The sequence below is a fragment of the Nanorana parkeri genome, unplaced genomic scaffold (genome assembly GCF_000935625.1).
Source record: "Nanorana parkeri isolate BGI_ZX_2015 unplaced genomic scaffold, ASM93562v1 scaffold172, whole genome shotgun sequence".
Classification (NCBI taxonomy): Eukaryota; Metazoa; Chordata; class Amphibia; order Anura; family Dicroglossidae; genus Nanorana; species Nanorana parkeri.
In genome coordinates, this window is record NW_017306440.1 from 417,995 (window position 1) to 440,915 (window position 22,921).

Genomic DNA, 22,921 nt, shown 5'->3' on the forward strand with positions numbered 1-22,921 from the left:
GAAATTAAATTTATATTGAACTAAAAAATACATTAAAATGAATTAAAATTGAAATTAAATTTATATTGAACTAAAAAATACATTAAAATGAATTAAAATTGAACTTAAAATTAAATAAAAAATTAAAACTGAACTAAAAATGTAAATAAAATGAATTAAAATTGAACCAAACATTTAAACAATAAGATAAAAAAAAAAAATAGAGTAACACCGCAGCCTGACTTTCGGTTTGTTTTTGTGCCCCTAGCAGTTTAAAAAAAAAAATATTTTTATGGCTGGGGATAAATACTGGTTTGTTATCTGACCATGTGATGAGTAATCTGCATTTCATACAGTGCAGCTGTGTTCTAGATTGTGTTTATTGTAAGTGCAATAAAGCTGTAAAAAGAAAAGGGGAAAGAAAAAAAAAAAATCCAGCAGTAGAAGTGCTGGCCAATGAGAGGAGGGTATGGGCGGGGTTAAGGCAAAGGAGGAGGCGTGTTTTGGTGAGGAGTTCTTATTTGTTTGGTGTGTTGGGCTCGTGTGGTCATATACATGGGGAGCCTAGGAGGAGGCAGCGTGCTGCTCAGGTACACATGTGTCTTCAGGGACAGGGGGGGTGGTGGTCTGCCCTGCTTATGTTTGAGCCGGCATCTAGGATCCACTTCCTAAACCTTTCTTCCTTTCATCCCCCCTACACATCTTTCCTGTCCCATCAGCTTGTCATGACCTGCAAGGCAGCTCCACCGATTGTCCTATAGCTGTGATCACTGAACATCCATTCGTCTGTTGCTGAAACCCCAAAAAAGCATTCCGCTGACCTCGACGCAAAATGAAATGGTAACGCCGCGCTTAGCCCTGTCCCTTTGTGTGTTTGTCCCTTGATGGGAGACGTACGGTCGATGTGCTGATCTCTTAATCCCAGCCGGGTTGCTTAGAGGATCATTGTTGACAATCCGTTTTGGATGGAGGGGACTTGTGTGTGTTTCTTAGGCTGCTTTTGTGTGAAGTCATAGTTATGGTGGCAGCCGAAGGGAAGTGCAGCCTCTCTCTCTGCTGGAGCCTGTTAACTCCTTTCCTGCCATCAAATGCTGAAATGGTCCTTGTGAGACCGACCCTTGTGGTCTGGATCCGGCGGAACTAGATTGTCATATGGAACCTTGTCCTTTGTACACCAACCCGACACTACGATCCCTCATATGTCTTCTGTACACCAACCCGACACTACGATCCCTCATATATCTGTCTTCTGTACACCAACCCGACACTACGATCCCTCATATATCTGTCTTCTGTACAATAGCCCGACACTACGATCCCTCATTATATGTCTTCTCTACACCAGCCTGACACTACGATCCCTCATTATATGTCTTCTCTACACCAGCCTGACACTACGATCCCTCATATATATGTCTTCTGTACACTAGCCCTACACTACGATCCCTCATATATCTGTCTTCTCTACACCAGCCTGACACTACGATCCCTCCTATATATGTCTTCTGTACACTAGCCTGACACTACGATCCCTCATATATATGTCTTCTGTATATCAGCCCTACACTACGATGCCTCATATGTCTTCTGTACACCAACCTGACACTACGATCCCTCATATATCTGTCTTCTGTACACTAGCCCTACACTACGATCCCTCATATATCCGTCTTCTCTACACCAACCTGACACTACGATCCCTCCTATATATGTCTTCTGTACACCACCCCGACACTACGATCCCTCCTATATATGTCTTCTGTACACCACCCCGACACTACGATCCCTCCTATATATGTCTTCTGTACACCACCCCGACACTACGATCCCTCCTATATATGTCTTCTGTACACCACCCCGACACTACGATCCCTCCTATATATGTCTTCTGTACACCACCCCGACACTACGATCCCTCCTATATATGTCTTCTGTACACCACCCCGACACTACGATCCCTCCTATATATGTCTTCTGTACACCACCCCGACACTACGATCCCTCCTATATATGTCTTCTGTACACCACCCCGACACTACGATCCCTCCTATATATGTCTTCTGTACACCACCCCGACACTACGATCCCTCATATATCTGTCTTCTGTACACCAACCCAACACTACGATCCCTCATTATATATGTCTTCTGTACACCAACCCAACACTATGATACCTCATTATATATGTCTTCTGTACACCAGCCTGACACTACGATCCCTCATGTATCTTGTCTTCTGTACACCAACCCGAAACTACGATCCCTCATTATATGTCTTCTGTATACCAACCCGACACTACGATCCCTCATATATCTGTCTTCTGTATACCAACCCGACACTACGATCCCTCATTATATGTCTTCTGTACAATAGCCCGACACTACGATCCCTCCTATATATGTCTTCTGTACACCAACCCGACACTACGATCCCTCCTATATATGTCTTCTGTACACCAACCCGACACTACGATCCCTCCTATATATGTCTTCTGTACACCGACACTACGATCCCTCCTATATATGTCTTCTGTATACCAGCCCGACACTATGATCCCTCATTATATGTCTTCTGTACACTAGCCCGACACTACGATGCCTAATATATCTGTCTTCTGTACACCAACCCGACACTACGATCCCTCATTATATATACATATCTTTCTTCTGTACACCAGCCCAACACTAGATATAGATACATACATAGATGGATTGATATATACATAGATGGATAGATAAAGATGGCGTGTGTTATGGCTGATGATCTACTGCCCAGGTGCCTGACCTGTGGCCCTTTGGGATTTTCTGTGCATCCCTCAGGGAGCCTGCGGGGAGTTGTCTGTGTTTCCTTATTGCCCTGTTATAGCAGTTATTTCTTGCAGTTTTTTGTAATGTGTCACCACTCTGTCTCCTGAGCATTTCCACATTTTCCTACAGCTCCTATAGAACATGGTGCACTCTCTGACCAGCTCCTGTAACGTGTCTGATGTCTCTGACCAGCTCTTGAACATGTATGCAGTCTCTGACCAGCTCCTGTAACATGTCTGTAGTCTCTGACCATCCCTTGTAGCAAGCCTGCAGTCTTTAACCATGTACTGTAAATGTGCCATCTCTAAAAGCTTTTTGTAGCAGTACATTCACTAAATATTACATGGGGCCCTTTGGTGATGTCAGGGGCCACACTTGAGCCCCCCGATATCATGAAAGTTGACCAGCTCTGCTCTGTCACATCTTCAGACTTTGTGTCACTGCATCCTTGTAGCTTGCGGCGTCCCCAGTACACCCTCTGTCTCTGGACGGGCATTTGCTCCAAGGCAGAGCCCCCGTTGTTTTAGAGGGGTGACACAGGGTGAGATCTGACCTGATGAAATTGACAACTCCCCCTCCGTTCCCCTTTCCGTGTATTAATAGCAGCCTCCGGGCCGGTGATTATGGAAAGTCCTTCGGATCAGACTTAAAGGGACAAGCAGAGACTCTGGCAGGCTTTGCTAGGCCACAGCAGGAATTAGCAGCTGCTCTGGACAGCTTGCCCCGCGAGTCGGCTCACTCAGCTCCTGCTATCTTCTCGGCCCTTTTCCCCCCTCTCTCCTTTTTTCTGTGTTGAACAAGCCTGTGATTTTGCGGTTTCGCCATGCTGAGAATACATTCTGGACCATTTTTCTTTTTCTCCTGCGTGTCGTTGGCACAGTAATTGTATACTTTGAAGGAAGGAAAGCCTCTTCTTCGGTTTCTTTAAATAGTAAATGAAACTCCTGAAGGCAGGTTTTGAAATCTAACACAAACCAGAACCCTGACGGTTGACATTAAGGCACTGGGAACTGTTTATACTGGGAACACTCTAGACAGTTCTCGCTGAAGTAGTTTAATGTAATCCACGCTCGGCTTCCCAGACCACGTTTCTGGGATCGTGTTGGGTTGGAACATGTGTTCGCGTTTACGGGGAGAGGGGTGTGAAGAGATTGCCCGGTTCCTACTGCCTTTTCCTTTACGGGACTGATGGGCACGGACTGGGCAAAGGAAGGGACGTTGCTCTTGGCAGCCACGTTTAGGTTTTGCTCTCTATGGCTGTCTGGGAATTTCTGCAAGACTCAGGTGTCTAAAGACTTGTTGGGTCAAGAGTCAAGCGTTCTGGTTGGTGCCAGAGGTCCAGATTGCGGTGCTGTTTAGGTATGTTCAGATACCAAGTACTGTACTCAGTACAGATACTTTTCCAGCTCCAAGACTAGAGAAAAACTCAAAAGTTAGGAGGCAGCTGTCATTTGTAAGGAGCACACGGAGCTCCTGGGATTTGTACATCTGTTTTAATGTATGATTTGTTATTTTTTATAAATATAAATAAAGTGATGCACCAATACAATTTTTTCCAAGTATAAGTACTGATACTTGTCCAAGTCCTCACAGATACAAGTACTGATACATTTTTGTTTATTGTCATGTGACAATTTTTCTAAAACAATGCAGACTAATGATTTCAGGACAGCGTTGGAGCGCCAGAGTCAAGTCCCAGCTGCTACCCGGGTAGTTCTCCTGAAAATGCCAAGTATCGGCACTGGTATCTGAACATCCCTAGTGCTGTTGCTTTTAACCATTGGACTATGAAGGCTGGTCAAACCTGCTGAAGGCCAGCTGGAATCCGCTAGATACGGGCAACACTTCTTTCTTTGCTTTAGTTTACGTTTTAGATTTGTATTCATTTTTTCTGAGTTTTATTTTGCTTTGAATGCAGACTTGTTAATGAGCTTATCCCCCTCAGTGACCGTAAACTCAGGAGTTAAATCCTAAAAATGCATTGAAGTACTTCAACTATTAACTAAAATGTATCTTATTTGTGCGTCACTCGGCTGTAGATCCTCAAATCATCTCTGAGTTGGTGCTGACACTGTCCTTCCTTCTGGAGGGGGGCTACTTTCGTTCCCCATGGTCCCTGTGTGTGTTGTAAAGTAGTCACCACTCCAAGCTAGCTGCCGTGATGGACTACAATCTCATGTTTAGTTTATTAATTTGTATTGAGATTGTAGTCCATTACAGGAGTGAGCTTGGATCTGTGAATACTTTACAACACACACAGGGACCATGATGGACCAACAATGTCACCCTTGCCTCTTGGAAACTTTAGTAGCTGGGCCCGAGGTAAGTATTTTATTTTCTGATGAATGGTCTGCTTAGAAATGGCTTCTTAAAGCCACTTGTGTTGGCAGGAGCAGCGGGGCTTACAGAAAGCAGACCTTCTAATTGGCACGTAAGTGTATGTGTAGCCAAAACTTTTTTGTTAGGGTTGGAATCCTTGCCAGGTTTTGATTGTGGTCTGTCTCTCTGCGAGGGAGGTTCACCCCTCTCCATCTGTCCTGGTGAACAATGTTGACAAGACGGAAACAATAGGTAATCCAAAATTGTTGACTTGTCAACAGAATGCACGGTAAGGGTAAATCTGCCAATGAGTAGACTCGTAGAGAATTAGACTGGTCAGGTATTTTGAGAGCCAGCGGTGCCGACTAGCCAGATACTATAGGTGTGTGGCCAGGTTTAGAGACGCAACAGGAAGTGAGGAAATCCTTATAAAAGGGATACAGACAGCAAAAAGTGACAGGACTTCGCTATGGTTTACAAAAGTATATTTAATGGCAGCTTAACATAAAGTACAACAATAGGTGTGTGTATGTCACATTGGAGGGGAGCGAGAGGGGGAGAGATGTGTGTGTATTTAAGGGACTGTGCATTCCAGCCCAGTAATAGAAATCCTGCTTGCTGTCCTTTTAAATCCTCCTTCAGCTTGACAGCTAAGCAATCTAAGAACCCTTGGGAGCCTGAGCTGAATATGTAGGCAGCCATTGCTGTGCTCCCCTTTTGAAAATGCTGATTGCCGGGCAGCCCCACTGATCCAGAGTCACTGCCCCGGCAGGACAATGCCGACCAGGTGATCTGGCTTGATTGACTGCATCCAGGTCAGAGGCTAGGGGGTCAGTGTAACTACGAGGCATCCAGCATTTTCAGGAAAAGGGGACAGCAATGGGTGCCTGCATCTTCCCCTCATTACCATTTCCCTGGTGCCAGCTTTCCTGGGTAGCCTGGATTAGCTGGATTGTTAAAGTATTATAACCATTGCATCAACATTCGCAGGAAAGCGGCTTTCTAAAGCAAAAGCAGCACCTAGATTTCTGGTAAATGACAAAATGTGAGCCATATAGTGTTGTAGTAAGCTGTGGTGCCCCCGGAATAACTTTCAATGGGTAACTTCAATATTTGTATAGCCCGTCCTCATCATGGAGCACTGTAAGAGACTTGCTTCCTGTAGCACGCTTAACTGATGACCCGCGTGCGTCAGCGAAGGCTCCAGCAGCGCCACGGTGAAATTTGCATGTGTTGGAAAGGCCGCGGCGTTCACTTGGAAGTCCAGATTTTCTCTTTCGAATGCCGTTTCTGTTCAAACAACGTTTTATGGCCGTGGCAAGCCGCCCTAAGTATCACCTTGTAAAAGAAGTGCGCTAAATGCCGAGGTATTCGCTGCTACAAAACCCTCTTTCTACTAAAAGGCTCGCTGCACGACGTAAATCATTCGGGCGAGCAAAAAACATTTCGGTTTGATTTTTTTAAAATACTGTACATTGATTTTCTCTTTTAAGCACTTTTTAATATCCTGTTGATGGTAGAATGACCCTCATGGCCATTGTAGGCAAGTCAGCTAGCTTATGTGGTGTGAAATTCATATAGGGTCAGTTTACCCAATTTGCATGACTTCAGGAAGTACTACATTGGGCATTATGTGTCTAAAATACAACAAGGCTGGACATATCCCAGGAGGCAGGTTGCCAATGGTCCTGAAAAATGACAGCAGGTGCCTAACTTCTAAGGGTTTCTCTAGTTGTTGTCAGGTAGAACCCACCTCATTTCCAGGCTGGAGGACATCCAGCATCGTCTAGTGTTTGTCTCCCTAGCTGGGCCTGCCCCTTTCATTCATTGGCTTTCAGTTCTGCCAATCATCATTATGCACGTTGGTTCCAATTATTATTATTATACAGGATTTATTTAGCGCCAACAGTTTGCACAGTGCTTTACAAAACTGAAGGAGAAGTATTGGATAACAATACAATTTCAGTCTGGGAGGTAGGAGGGCCCTGCCCGTGAGAGCTTACAATCTAGTAGGAGGGGCAAGTGATACAAAAGGTAATGTATGGAATGATTCAATGGAAGAAGTGAAAGGACGGTTATATCGTGGTGGAATAGGCCTCCCTGAAGAGATGAGTTTTCAAGGATAACCTAAAGGTGATAAGTTGACAGATCGGGGTAGGGAGTTCCAGAGGATGGGAGAAATCCTGGAGGCGAGCATGCAAGAAGGTTTTCTAATTGGCAGCCCAATGAACCTTACCAACGCACTTGCGTTACTAAAAATAATGCATGCACCTTTGCTAGGCATTAAAAATAAAGCATGCACCTGTTCTAATGAATGGGCTGTCTTAATGCCAGCGTGTTAACTGCAGCCTTACATGCGTTCACTCACCGCAATAGCGTGAGCTCTGACTTATTTTGGAAACATTTCTTCTTCCTGTTGTCTCTTGGACAGGAAGTGACGGTAATTCTTCCTAGATGTCTTTAAGTATATTCAGTAAGCAGGGCATTCTGAGACTTCTAGTTCCCCAGAGGCGGTGAGGTTTCTTTCCAACCCTTGTCTTGGGTAGAACCTGGCAGTTATTATTTTTTTGGCATTGTCCGGCTAGTAGTACACACTGAAGCCTGTGTTATATTACGTGTTATATAATCCACCAGCTGTATGGGGCCTGTGGGTTGGTGTTCTAATCTTGCAGTTAAAGGGTGTTTGTATTGAATTTCCTATGTTACATGTGTTATGTAATACTCCATTTTTTTATATATATTCTGTCTTGTTAACACGAGTTTCTCGGATGATTGTTTTCTCAACTGGAAATACTTCACATATCCATTATACAGATATTCCACTCTCAGGGCTGATTACAGTGACCGTTGACTTGGAGAGATTTATGTTCTGAGACGGTGTCACATTTTCGCCGTTTTGGTGTCGGCCATTCTGTGTTTTCTGGTCTCCTGCAGTTATATTAAGTAGTGGACCTTAAAGGAGCACTCCACCCAAAACTGATGGTTCCGCTTTTGGTAGATGCTGGAGAGATGAACACCTTGGCAGTTTCTTATTTCCCTCAGAAATTCTATTGATGACATCTCTGCCTTTGAGTTCCTGGGTCTGCCCGCTTACTGTAGCTATTATTGGGGCCCCTCTGATGGATACTTGTTACAGAGATTGAGACCAGGAAGAGTAAGAATATGCAAAAATATGCCTGGAATTTGGACAGGGACAGGGCCTGGAATTTGGACAGGGACAGTGCCTGGAATTTGGACAGGGGCAGTGCCTGGAATTTGGACAGGGGCAGGACCTGGAATTTGGACAGGGGCAGGACCTGGAATTTGGACAGGGACAGGACCTGGAATTTGGACAGGGACAGGACCTGGAATTTGGACAGGGACAGGGCCTGGAATTTGGACAGGGACAGGGCCTGGAATTTGGACAGGGATAGGGCCTGGAATTTGGACAGGGACAGGACCTGGAATTTGGACAGGGACAGGGCCTGGAATTTGGACAGGGACATGGCCTGGAATTTGGACAGGGACATGGCCTGGAATTTGGACAGGGACATGGCCTGGAATTTGGACAGGGACAGGGCCTGGAATTTGGACAGGCACAGGGCCTGGAATTTGGACAGGGCCTGGAATTTGGACAGGGCCTGGAATTTGGACAGGGAGTATCCAAGACATTTAAAAAATGAGGGGCTGCCCCACCACCAACTATAACTGAAATATCACTATTGGTTGCCCCTGGCATCTTGTCTCTGTTTTTCAAACTGATGATCTTCACTCTGGATGTGCTTGTAAACTGTGAGCAAGGGTTATTGCATGTGACCGCCCGTGGCCATACAGCATAAATTCCAGCTATTTGCACCATTGGGTGAGCCACAGGTGCTGCATACAGCCTCCTTTAGAAGCAAATGGCTGCATTTGGTTATACAGTGGGCATGCGTAAAGTTGCACATGTGTGCAGGCACCCGGTTTGCGTGCACGTGTGTATGCAAGTACGACATATAACCACATACATTGGCTTCTATGGGAGACATTACACGGGGCCTGTGGCTCACTGATGGTGGAATTTACGTTGTATGGCCAAAGTCGGCCTCTAACTGCCAAACACAAGTATAGGGCTTTTTTTAATGGGTTGCTGTTCTTCAGGGCAATAATCCAGAGCAGCCAATCAGAATTCACTTTGCTTAAGAGCGATGGGTACGAGATGGATTTTGATGAGAACTCTTGAGTAGGTCAGGAGGAGAGCAGTTCTTGTAGTTGTTGGAAGGTTGTCCTGATGTGCCGGAGAGTATTTTGGTGGACTGCTCTGCCCTAAAGAACGCCAGCATTTTCAAAAGTTAACCCTTGCAGCTGGATTGCCCACACAAGGGTTAACTGTAGGGCTGCAACAACTAATCGACAGAGAATTTTTTTAATGCAACCAATCGATTAGTTGAAAAAATAATCGGGCAACTAATCGATTATGGAAATCGATAACTGCTCGTTTTGGTCTCGGGAACGGAATGAAGAAATACTCACCTGGTCCTCGGCCCTGTGGGAGTGACCTCTCACCTTCTCCTAGAGTTCCTCCTTAATTATCAAAATTAATTTCCATAGCTGTCTGCTATAGAATGAAACTGCATTGTGTGTAATGGTAGAGAAATAGGATGAAGTATGACACAAGCTTTGTTTCCTGTTGCAGGCTCAAAGAGTAAAACAAACTGTTAAATTGCTGATTACTTCACACAAGTTGCTTAATGTTCTTTGTTTTTCTCCCAGTGCTCTCCTTTACATTCTAAATTTGGTCCTTTTGTTCTCGGGGTGCCCGGACTTTGTCATAACTCCCGGGGAATGGTGGAATTCCCCTTGTACTTAGAGACCAGCCTGTGTTTTCCCTAAACACATTCCTTTGTGTTAGCCATGCTTGGCCATCTCCTGACTTTTGATGCATTGCACATTTGGCTACGATGGAAGCTTTCCTCCTCTAGAAGCCATTTTGTCTAGAACACATTTTTGGTTTTAGATTTTAGTGAGAGAGAGTTTAAATATTTAGCTCTTGGTGAACGGTCACTGCCAGCATGTCAAAATGCTTAGCCAGCATTTCCTGATTGTAAGACATTTAACCGCATGCTGCTGGCCCTTCACGATGATATTCTTGGGCCTATCGACCATGTGATCATTGTGATTGGCTGTCACAGTGATCACATGGTCAGGACCCCGTCCTAGTAGCTCCTGATCGCTGGTATGGGACCAGAATCTGTCGGTGACAGCGTGGTCACAGTGCTGGTGAGCTTGCAATTGAGTGTTCTCCCAGCACAAAACATGTATGCATATGTGTACAGCTGGTGGAAAGGGCATAAAGAAGCACTCCGGTCTAGACAAAACATTTCTGTTCTATTAGCTTCCAGATATATTAGCAGTGTTGTTTAGGTCTCTAAAAGTTGTGGGTGGTCACAACATGTGGTCCACATGTGGATAATATGGATTAGACATTTTAAAGCCAATAGAAAGTTCCTGTTCCTCCAGATAGGCGTTTTCTGAATTTTCATTTAGTTCATGTAATCTGTCCAATTAAAGTTCCCCCTTATTGTCATGCCTATACGCATGCCTCCGTTTGCATGTATAATCACTATGTGATAAATTACTTCATATTTTTTTTTAAGCCTCTAGTTGCAAATAATTGTCTTGACAATGTACATGTCAAAAAAGTACATGACATTGTAATCTTCCTTTTCTATCTACATCACTATCTACACTATCTACATCACTATGATTGAATGGCATTTGTTCCATGCTAAAGGATTAGTATCAATGGTCATAACCAGACACTAGTCGCATCATAATCAAAGACACACCTTGAGCTTGCTTACTAGACAGTGAAGGTGGGCAGAAGCACTCTGAGGAGGTCATCCCTCTGATCACTCTGCTCTCTTTCTGCCAGCATGTTCCCAGTCCACGCACATGCTCGGATGAGAGAAAGTCTTTTTTTTCCCTTTGAGGTAACAGACGTCTTCTTGCTCTGGCATGTAAATAGTGGAAGCTCTTTGTATATTAATCTGGCTAGTTAAGGTTGATAATTGGTTGGTCACACAACTTTGCTCTGCTCCCTTTCGTCAGTAGGATTCTGTTTCCCAGGCCTTTCACCATATTTTTGTTTCCCTGAAGTCTCATGCTTGTGTACAGTGTTCTTAAAAAGATTTAATGAAGGCCTCTAGCAAACTGGCGTGTTTGTTACTTGTAACGCGTGGGATTCTCTTGCAGTTGTCTACGCTCGGCGCACTTCATAGAGCTTCTGTAGTTCTTACGCTGTTAACATTGTGTACTATATAAAATAAAAAATATTCCACTGAGCATGCATGGCTGCTTATGAATCCTTGACATGTGTTCAAACTTGTAGGTAGGAGGTTGAATCTGCTTTCTTCCAGGGATGTTATTGAAGAGAAATTAGTTGTCCGTTCAGGAAGTGAAGAAAAAACAAAGCATAGCCTTGACAGGATCTGCTTCTTTTTCTCTCTCTGACCTTTTGAGACAGTAACGAGGATGTGATATATGGATGGGTTACAAAGGTACAGTCACAGATATTCTCCAGTTGGATTGCCCATTGCTGACGACCATAGGAGGGCTTGAAGTTAAATGAGAACTATGGGGTAACCTTTTTATCCCATAGTTCTCTTAAGGGTCACAGGAGGACATATACTAGTGTCCTGCCGTGACCCAAAGCTCAGTATATCGCAGGCTATTGCCCGCGATATACTGAGACTGCCGCAGCCGGGACGGATCCCGATAATGCTGTCGAGATCCACCCAGCTGCGTGAGTGACAGCTGGCTCTACCTATCTAGAGGCAGAACCAGCTCTGCCCGCCCCTTCCCCCGTCCGTTGCTCCAGTCAGCGGGGGAGCGGGGAGGGATTCCCTGTGGGGAGCGCTGACTGACAGTCACCGCTCTCTGCAGGGAGATGATCGGAAAGTGAGGGAGCGACGGTATGCGGTCGCTCACTTCCCGATCACTTGCGTCATAGTTCTCCTTTAAAGTAGTAGTCTACGTTTGCAGCCACACTGATTAAAAAAGTGCAGTTATTTCTTTTTTTCTTTGGAACCTGCCAAGCATTGCAACCACAAACAGTGGATTACGGGTATAATGCTCATACTCCTGCAGGCTATTTCGGTAGCCCCATGTCTGTATATAGGTACAGACCTTCTGTTAAGGGGCTTGAGAAAGTAATCATTGGATTTAGGTAAGATTGGGGGGCTGGTTTGGGGGTTGGAGAATGTGAACATGTTTAGGTTATGCGCTCAATATGGTTGTAATACGAAACATGGTCATCAGGTATCAATTTATGTGAACCATTAAAGGGAACCTTTCCTTATCTTATATTAACTAACCTAATGAAATAAACTAAATGTCATCGAGATGTACCTGCAGGTACTTTCCTTTCTGTTGAGTGTCCCAGTGGCCCCATAAATCTGGCCTCCTCATTTAAGCAATTTTCCAACTTGAATTGGAAGTTCAAGTTCAACTTGAAGTTAAGGATCTCGGTTGGTCATCAGGGACATCCATCATCATACGGATCAACTAATGCAAGTGTTGGAGGGTTGAGTTTATCATATCATTTTCTATAGAATGCTTTTCCATATTAGGTACCCAACAGACCTTGATACTAGAAGCCCTTAGCTTTTCCTTCTGTGCTTCTAGGGCATATTAGAGGACGAGACGGGTTGCTATGGACAATATTTCACTTCTATCTCCTTTTGCCTGTAGCAACCGGTCAGGTTCCACCTGTACTTTTTTTTTAAATTCCTGAAAATAGTAGCTGGTTGTTATGAGTAACAAGGACTCTGTTCTGTTGTAACACTTTTAATATTAAGGCTCATTTTTGTAGTGATGCACTTACCCCCGAGCCCCCTACCCTGCAGTTACATAAAGTATAAAATATTGTTTCTATCACAATAACTGTGTTTTAATGTACAATGTCATACATGATAAATGGGGATGACACGGAACAGCATTTTGCATTAAAAAAATATCAACACATTCTTAACGTGGTTGAAAATACCTGTGGGGGATTGTTTCAATGTGTAGAAATTCTAGATGGCTGTCTCAAATGTTTCTGTCTTAAATCTCTTGGCTTTGTGTGTTTAAATAGCTCACAGACTTAAAATATGCACGCCGCCTGCTAAGGGAAAAATAGCCATTCTGGGGGTAAAACAAGTTTTCTGACTGGTGAATACCTGGTTGGGTTATCCCTAGATGGGCAGTTGTTACAGCCAGTGTTGCCATCTCTGGTACTTAATTGCTAATTAGAGCCACGGCTGTCTAGGTGCTACGTACTAAGCACCGAGAGCGTCTGCCAAATATGGTTTGTTATCATGGTAAATGGAATAACCGTACACCTATAGATTATCTGCAGATTTTCTATAGTCAGATGGAAAAAGTGCAACAGATTCCTCCATCTACACTTAACCGTGTGGATGGAGTAATCTCCCACTGGGACAAGCTTTAGTACAGTGGTTCTCAACCTGGGGGTCAAATGACGATTTGCCAGGGGTCGCCTAGCGGCTTCCGACCACCCAGGAGAGAAGCGCTATCTCTTTTCTGACGGTTAAAAGTAAACCTGCCGCTCCGTGTGCACAGTGAGAGGGGATAGCAGTCTTCCCCTCTCACCTGTCACAACTCGTCATCCCTACATTTTTCCGTTGGGGGTCACCACAACTTAGCAAATGTTACCAAGTGGTCCCGGCCCTAGAAAGGTTGAGAACCACTGCTTTAGTATCTTGCTAGTCGGGGATGCTGGCTCTCAAAATACCTGAACAATGGCTGCATCCAATCAGATTATTCAGGTATTTTTACAGCCAGCGGTGCCAAAGCCAGCTTTAAGGTGCCCATACACCTTACGATTATCGTACGATAATCGTATGCGATCGACTTTTCGTACGACAATCGTAACGTGTGAATAGAGTGCCCGACCGATAGTACTGTACAATCGTACGACTTTTGACGGTCAAGCATGTTTGAAAACTTTGGTTGATCGTACGATATTCGCATGGTTGGTGGCGTTTCCGTCCGTCAAATGTCGTACGATTAACACTGCGCATGCGCAAACGAAAATAATTGCGGTCAATTACCGCAAGTCGTCCAGGTGTTTTTTTCTAACTACCGCTGATTGAACCTTGCGATAATCGGGGCAGGATGGGGCCGTCGTACGAAAATCGTACGACGGTTCGATCATCGGACGAAAAGTTTAGTCCGATAATCGTAAGGTGTATGGGCACCTTTAGAATGTCTTGGGTGTAGTCAACTCTTTGGCTTTATTAGGCCAGGTGTTATCAATGGTCACCACATTGGCTGTCAAAGGCTTGCAGCCTTGCCTTTATGGCAGGGCTGTACAAATCCCAGAAGCCAGGTTGCTACAGCGCTCTTTACATTTTTGGCTGGTGCTTAGCTTTTAAGGTTTTTTTCTAGTTGCCAATGAAGCTGGCTCCTAGAAAAAAAAATCATGCTTGCTCTTGGATTGGGCAGGCTAGCTCCAGAATGTCATATTTGTCCAGCCATGCCTTATGGAAAATGTCACCGTTGCCAGTGCGAGCCTGGCTTTATGTATTTGGCCTTTTCTTTCTTCCACCTCATTCCCCATTGACATCAGACACTTCTGCAAAACTAGGCTGCATTCTCTAAATATTTGTTCAGTCCACTCAACCATGACAACAGTGAATGTGTTTTTGACAGTCATCGTAAAAAGAAAATGGTTTTTGAGTGTCAGGCTAAATATATCATTTCAATGGGTGTGTTAAACAGCTCTCACCTATTTCATTTCCTTGTATTCTCTGTCGAATGTTGGGTACCAGTGGCAACCATGGCACTAGGAAGTGAGAAGAAATCTTAAACAAGGGCGCAGCAATTTTAGTAGAATAGATGGTTAGTACCCCCATCTGTTTTATATGGCCGTCTGTGTTCCCCATTTTTTCTCAGTTGTTCTGCTGGTGGCAATGTCACCGGGACAAGAATTAAGGAGAAATCTCCTCAACAAGGCAGGAAACTAAAACCCAGTAGAGGATCTAACCTATTCCCACTCTGTCCAGAACTAGAAAAAGGGAAGCCTTTCATCTGTTTTGTAAATAAAGTATAAAAATATTTTTGGCCTGCCAGCTTTCAAAAGGCCGATGGCCTCAAATATGGAAACTAATCTTCCATCTGTTGGATGTGTTTACCCTGTCAGCCAAACATCTGGATAGGTAACAGCGGCTGTCAGAATGTTCCGAGATTCATCTGCCACAATGTTACTCGGTAATCTTTACTGCAGGGCGTAATAGTTCACTGCCTCTGCAGTTGAACTTTGAGGGGGTGCAATATAATGGAAAGCAGGGTAGCTTTCAGTTCTGTTTTTACTCATGGGAAAATAGCTCAGAGCAATCTGTTTTGAGCTATTGGTCCTTCAGGGTTTCTCACCTTTCTGAAAAAAATATTTCATCTGTAATAACACATTGAAAGCACTTTTTTAAAGAATTCTAAGGCTTGGTTCACACCTAGACGTATGGAAAATGCTTGTTTTTACAGCGATTTGCGGTAAAAAACGTGCGACTAAACGCGCGTTTCTGAGTGCTATGCAGCTGTATTCCAATGGATACGCCCGGCAAATACGCCCGAAAGAAGCTCCATGGGAACCATGCCCTTAGGCAATCATTGGTTTTCACATGTTGAGCGTTTTACAGCGTGTAGGAACGCGCTGTAAAACGCCCAGGTGTGTACCAGGCCTTAAAGCCTAACTCCAGCCCATGTTTTTATTTCTGTCTGTGATCCCCTTGGAAAGACTTTCCCTCACTTCCTGTCCTGTGATGCTCATACAAGAAATCGGGGTCTGGGCTTCACCGAGGAAGGAAAGCACAGATGGTAGACTAGAGTAGTCTTTGAAAGACCACTAAACCTAAGACAGTTGAAATGAAAATCTAAATGTTCACATTGATGTATGTAATGGCATTTATAACTGCACAGAATATATCGATTGTACTTCTAAACCGCCTATGCTAGCCACCATTAAAGCTCAAGGAGGCTTTCAAGCAGCACCTAGCAGTTCTTCAATAGGGTTAATGAGCAGAATATAATCTGCGTACAGGAAAAGATCGCACCCGCAGTACCATCATTATCTTTGCTTTATATGCAGGTCTTATTTCCTGAGGCTTATCTTTTATAGAAATGCCATTATGTTTTACGTAAACTAGCTTTCAGTTTGACATTGCCGTTCTTTTTTTGCGGTTTCAGTTTTGTGTGTTGCAAGTATGCATCTGTCATGAAGTTTAAAAACTTCTTCTTTGAACACGAAGAGGAATCACAACGTGCTGAAATTTGGGTAAAGAGCAACAAAAAAACATCATTTGGTGTGGTTTGGGTGTTAATTCTTGAAAGGAAATAAATGGTTAAGGGTAAAGTCAACCTGGCACGTAAAAAAATGAGGGCTTCCATTATTATTATTATACAGGATTTATATAGCGTCAACAGTTTGTGCAGCGCTTTAATATATAAGGAAGACATTACAATCACAAAACAATTCAAGACAAGATGGTAAGGAGGGCAGTGCCCGTGAGGGCTTACGATCTAAAAGGGAGGGACAAGTGATATATGAGGAGGGAGCTGTGTGGGAATGAATTGTTAGAAAATGTGATGGTTGAGCGGTTAGGTTGAGGTGGGATAGGCTTCCCTGAAGAGAGAAGTCTTAAGAGATCGTCTAAAGGCAGTCAGAGTGGGAGATAGATGGACAGGTTGGGGTAAAGAGTTCCATAGAATGGGAGAGACTCTAGTGAAGTCTTGGAGGCGAGCATGGTTGAAGTTGACGAGGGAGCTGGAAAGCAGAAGGTCTTTTGAAGAGCAGAGGGGACGGTTAGGGTGATACTTTGAGACAAGGTTTGAGATGTATACATGGCGGAGTTGTGGACGGCTTTGTAAGCGGTTGTTAATATTTTGAATGTTATCCTTTGGGCTATTGGAAGCCAGTGCAGGGATCAGCAGAGGGGGGTTTCAGACACTGAGTGGTTGGTAAGGTGGATGAGTCTAGCAGCTGCATTCATGATAAGCTAAAGGGGAAGATATCCTGTGTAGTGGAAGGCCAATGAGGAGGGAGTTGCAATAGTCAAGATGAGAGAGTTGATGAGTAGTTTTGAGGTTCCATTGGTGGCGTATTTTGGAGATGTTACGAAGATTTGTTACCTCGTTGTGATCCACCGGCTTTAAAGTGACTGTTCCCAGGAATGTCCCTCAAGAGCTACTGCTGCCTGAATTACCTTCACATTCGACACACTTTCAGGAGTGTCGGATGGCTGGGTTCCTGCCATGAGCATTCACTCCATGTGCCATCTGCCAAAATTCTTCAGGTGGTCGTAGATCTTGAGCGAAGCTTCCAGGAATGTGTGGCTGGACAGGGGAGCATAAACATTCTTTTGTTGCAGGTGTTAGTCGCTTTAATACTTTCTCAATCACTAGCTTGAAACCAATATGCAGATGAGGAATGTCAAAGAAAGTCAAACATCCTTATGCACATCTTGTCCTGCGTCACTGACAAAGTACTGTAGGCAGAGGGTCAGCGTGACAGCCAGGCAACTAGCATTTTTAGGAGAGCTAATCAATGACGGCCATCATGTTTTTCTTATGACGTGTTTTTATAACCTCTATTGAAGTAGCTCATGGCAGACAATAGCAATTGCCAGATGTAATCTCTAAAAACAACCCAGAAGTAGTTGAAAAGAGCCAGAATAACTATAATTAGTAGGCCAAGAATATTTGTTTTCTTTGGCCTACCTTAAACGCAAGAAAATGATCTACCAGTTGTGCCAGATAGGGAACTTCGTTGTCTGTTTTAGCCTTATTGAACTTGTTTTGCCTGTCTTTTATATCACCTCTGTTTGTATGCAACTACTCAGCATAAAAAGTTATAAAAAAGACCCCCAAATAATAAAGGCCAGGGACTCAGCACCTATGCCACAGATTGACCTAAATTAACACGTGTCATCAGCCCAGCTGTTTCTAAACTAAGAGAAGCAGAAAATAAAGCTTCCGTGGCAGAAGTCATGATCACTCACACAGACTTCCTTTGCTCATCTGCAAAATGTATTTAGAAATGTGGTCTGCTTGGAACAGACTTCCTTGTTTTTCTCGGCTTTCTTAGATGAAGATCATCTGGAGATGCCAGAATTTCCTGACCTTGATGCTGTTTTTTGACCTAAGCTGGCCTTGAAAGAATTGGGTAACTATGATAGCTCCAAGCATACCGCTGTTAGAGTAGTATGGGCTCTCCTTACTTTATGACTGTGTTTATAACTGCGCTTCTCAAAGGTTTTTCACAGGCTTCAGCTTCAGAATTTGTTGTTTATGTTCCGTATCTGTTTTTTTATATGGTAAAGCACTGACATTTTGTATGGCCTCAGGACATCTTTGCCTATCTTTAGTTGTCCTACAGGAACAAACCAAACCCAGTCTTCATTGCCAAAACAATATGGTTGTTGCAGAGCAACACAACTCTTCAACACTATTATACAGGATTTATATGGTGCCAACAATTTCCGCAATGCTTTACAAAATCAAAAAAGAGTACAGTTACAATACCATTCCGGAGGGTTAGGAGGGCCCTGCTTATGTGAGCAGACATCCCCGTAGTAGGGGCAAGCAATACAAAAGTCATTGATTGTGATGGATAAGCTGATGGAAGTAAAAGTACAGTTAATATGTGGAGTTGTAGGATAGGCTTCCCTGAAAAGATGAGTTTTCAAGGATTGCCTAAAGGTGGACAGAGTAGGAGATAAGTGGTCAGGCTGAGGTATAGAGTTCAAGAGGATGAGAGGGACTCTGGAGAGGTCCCAGGGGCAAACATGGCAGAAGACAACTGGGGAACTAGAGAGCAGGTCTTGAGAGGAGTGGCGAGATCGGTTTTGGTGATATTTTGAGATGAAGTTAATGATATAGCCGGGGGCAGAGTTGTAGATGGCTTTCTATGTTAAAGTTTTGAATTTTATTCATTGGGCAAGTAGAAGCGAGTGAAGGAAAATGGCAGAGAGGTGCAGTGGACACCGAATGGGTTACTAGGTTGGATGATTAATTATTGAGGCACAGAATTATGTCATGATTAACAGGCCATATACCTTACCTGTATCAAAGTGGGGTTCCTGCTTATTTTGGTCCTTTGACTCAAAGGTAATGTAGATAATCAGCAATGGCAGCCCCTCCTAATTCTCTTATGATGGTTTCACTTTAAATGTACATGCCCTTAAAGTGAAGGCTCCCTGAATTCTTTGTATATATATTTTTTATTATATATGACTCTGAGGCTCTCCTCAGAGCCAAAACAGAAAATAATATAGTCTAATATAGAAAATTATGGATTCTGTCATTGCTAAATAGTTTTTAGGTGTATAATCGATAGCTATCATCCTCATGTTGGTTGTCCTCATATTCTTTGGCTGATGAGTTTATGGATAGTGATGCAATCTCTGGTAATCTTGGTTTGATGTACTGACTGATAGCAGCCATCTAATGTAAACTTCATTCTTCCTGTCACGTATGCCATGCACATAGCAAATATGTGTGGCGTTGCCTAGTAATAAGATACGAGTAGGATAGAGAAAAAAATGAATTGACTATGCTCAGGTGTTCCTTCTTCCTTTACACACCTACAATGTGTTCTGTTTGATACTTGGCACTCTGCACTTTACATTTTATGAATTATATTGGTTCTTGAGTGCAGACAAATGCCTGTGTAGCCCAGTCTGGGGTTGCTATTTGTAGCTGCAGCTATTATTTTCATCGATTAGTTGCCTGATTATTTTTTCAACTAATCGATTGGTTGCATTAAAAAAAACCTAACCGGTAATGAGAATAGTTGCCAACTACTCTTATAATCGATTATCAATTGAATCGATTAGTTGTTGCAGCCCTATTAGACATCTCATTGGACAATGGATTATTGTCCCCAAAATCATTTTTGGACAGCAAGGAACGATTAAAATCCCTGCCAGTTTCATTCTTGCTTTATTTTGTACCATTGTGGGTGTTTCCCTTTGCTTCCTTTTGCATAGACCCAACAGGAACTTATTGGAAATCTCCCAAACTAAGAGGAATCATAGGTGGTTATCCCCATTAGGTGTGCCCATTAGAAGATTTCCCTTCACCTCTTATTCTTGGGATAACTCTTAACACAACTCTGCCCCCGGATATATCTCAAACCTTGTCTCAAAATTTCAACCTAACCGTCCCCTCCGTTCCTCCCAGGACCTTATGTGTTCCAGCTCCCTCGTCAACTTCTCCCATGCTCACCTCTAGGACTTCTCTAGAATCTCTCCCATCCTCTGGAACTCTTTACCCCAACCTGTCCGTATATCTCCCACCCTGACTGCCTTTAGGCTAAAGCCTCATCTCTTCAGGGAAGCCTATCCCGCCTCAACCTAACCACTGAACCATCACGTTCTCAAACAATTCATCCCCACACAGCTACTTCCTCATGTATCACTGGCCCCTCCCTTTTAGATTGTAAGCCCTCATGGCAGGGTCCTCCTTACCATCTTGTCTTGAATTGTACTGTAATGTCTTCCTTATGTTGTAAAGCTCCTTTCAAATTGTTGGCGCTATATAAATCCTGTATATTAATATGTTGGATTTCCTCGTTTTTCTTGGTGACAATGGTCACCAGTACAAATAGAGTGAATCTCCCAAATAGGAAAACAGACGGCAGTAAAAACTTGACAGACGGACCAACCCTTTCCCCACTATCCAGAACTAATAAAAGTTTTGACCTTTTAGATACTTTAAAAGTTAAATAAAAGCTGCATTAACCGTAGCAACCATTGAGACCCTGATGTCAATCAAATGAGAGGAGGAATCTGGTTGCTGATGGCAAGGCTTGGCTCTTCTTGAGTTTTAGCCTGTAGGCCTAATTTGACTGGTAATTTATCAATGTGCTTAGTTTGCATTTGTGCACACAGATCCCTAGCTGAAAATGAGGATTATACTTATATTTATGATGTTTGAATCGTGAGATGCAAATGTTGTGAACTGTAATTTCCGGGTTTTTTGCATAATCTGTATGTCTATTCAGCCTGCAGGTGATGAGGACCTTTGTGTAGGGAATAGCAGGTGTTGTAAAATTATCAGCTCTAATCAGACAATTTACAACAGGCGATGCACAGCTTTTGTGCATTAAGTGTCTTTGCTATTTGCATTGTATTGTTTGCATGTTGTTGCACTTGATTGTGGTCAGCCTTGCAAGCGTACACTGAGGCTGAGTATATGGGGCCTGGCTGAGGGAGGAGGTGGCGTTCCAGATCTCTGTACTTGAAATGCTTTTGTAAGGTTGATTTATGAAGGCAGAAAAAAAAGGATAGCAGCCGGTCAGGTTCCTCATTCATTGACGTGGAAAATATAACATGGAATTACTTAACAGAAAAAGTGGCCTTTGCCAATATTATCTGCAGTCATAGATCAGCAGATCTATAGGTGACATGACTTATGTTCTGGTACCAGTATTTTCATTGTTAAGAAAATGCTGGTAGGCTCCACATAGCTTTTCTACATCGAGCTGCTTAAAGGGTTCTACAATTTTCCATAAAACAGCCTTCTTCATGTAAAGACTATCAAAACATTTTGCAAAGGAAATGGAATATTCTGTCTTCAAATATTGTAAATATGACCAATGGAGGATTTGTATTTGTTGCCCTGTTTATCTGTACCTATTTTGTGTGAGCCCAACACATCCGCTTGATTTTCAGGGGTCATAGGTCACCTCAGATCTGACAATTGGTGCCCTCTCAACTGGCTGACCCCACTGTAGCGGGCCATGCACTTTTTTTTGGTAGCTTTTTCTTATTCAGCCCCTGCTGAATGAGAAATGCTTGATTTTCCCAACCATGCTAAACAGCATAGATGGGGGTATCTCCCCTGCCGGGCTATTATTTTGACATCCATAGCTGGCAGAATAACCAGTCGGTGGCTGCAGTGACTTGTTACCAGGTTTTCCAGCCCAGCTCCTCCAAGAAAAGTAGATTGAAAAATCGACTTGTTTAACAGAGTGGTGCCAACAGGGCCATTCACGGCCCGAAATTCAGCTGAGTGAGCAGGACTTGCTCAGAATTTGAGCAGTGTATGGCCAGCTGAAGTCTCCTATCATTTCAGTATGCTGTGAGTAAGGTCTGGCATGTGATACGGAAGCAGCTGCTAAGCCTCAGGTAACAACTGATTCCAAGAGCAAATGTCACACCCAAAGTATGTAAAGATAAATAAGGTGGCTATAAATCTTACAGGCAAAACTGTTCAGTTATAGTAACTGAGTCCCAATCTTCATATTTTTGCACAGACCCAATTAAGACTGGTTCCCTTTTGCACCTAGAGTTTTCATCAAGTCTTCTGTGTGTCTGAGGAGCCCCTTAAACCCCCTGCTTACATAGGCCTTGACTTCTGCTCCAACTTGAAGCTTTAGCACGCTTTGTCTTATTATCCAATAAAGAAATGGCAGCAGCTAATATAAAGGCCCCATCGGACAGTGGGATGGAGGGGAGCCCCGTATAAAGGACCCCTTGGGTGCACACAAACTGGTGGCTGAGAACTTTCTGTATATGTACATAAACACTTTGTAGTACCAATATGTAGGAAATTGTGAACCTGAACCCTCCAGTTTATATCAGAGCTGGACAAATGCCAGGATCCAGGTCACCAATGCACCTTAAAAATACATCAACTTTTAAGGTTTCCTTTAGTTGTCAATGGCGCTGGGTCCTAAAAAATATCCTGCTAGCTTCTGGATTGGACAGACTGGCTCCAGAACTTCATATTAATGTGTCCACACCTGTTTTATTGGAATAATCTTTTCAAATATGAAATACTGAATCTGTGTCAGC

The 22,921-nt window shown here is 43.5% G+C and overlaps 1 protein-coding gene across 2 annotated transcripts in view; it reads left to right on the plus strand.

Moving 5' to 3' along the window:
- Positions 1-500: 500 nt before the first annotated feature.
- Positions 501-22,921, plus strand: part of FAM53A (family with sequence similarity 53 member A) — an 80,426-nt gene continuing 58,005 nt past the window's right edge. For both annotated transcript variants that reach the window (XM_018554768.1, XM_018554767.1), the window contains exon 1: positions 501-569. The gene's annotated coding sequence lies outside the window, so the exon portion shown is untranslated. The remainder of the gene's footprint in view (positions 570-22,921) is intronic.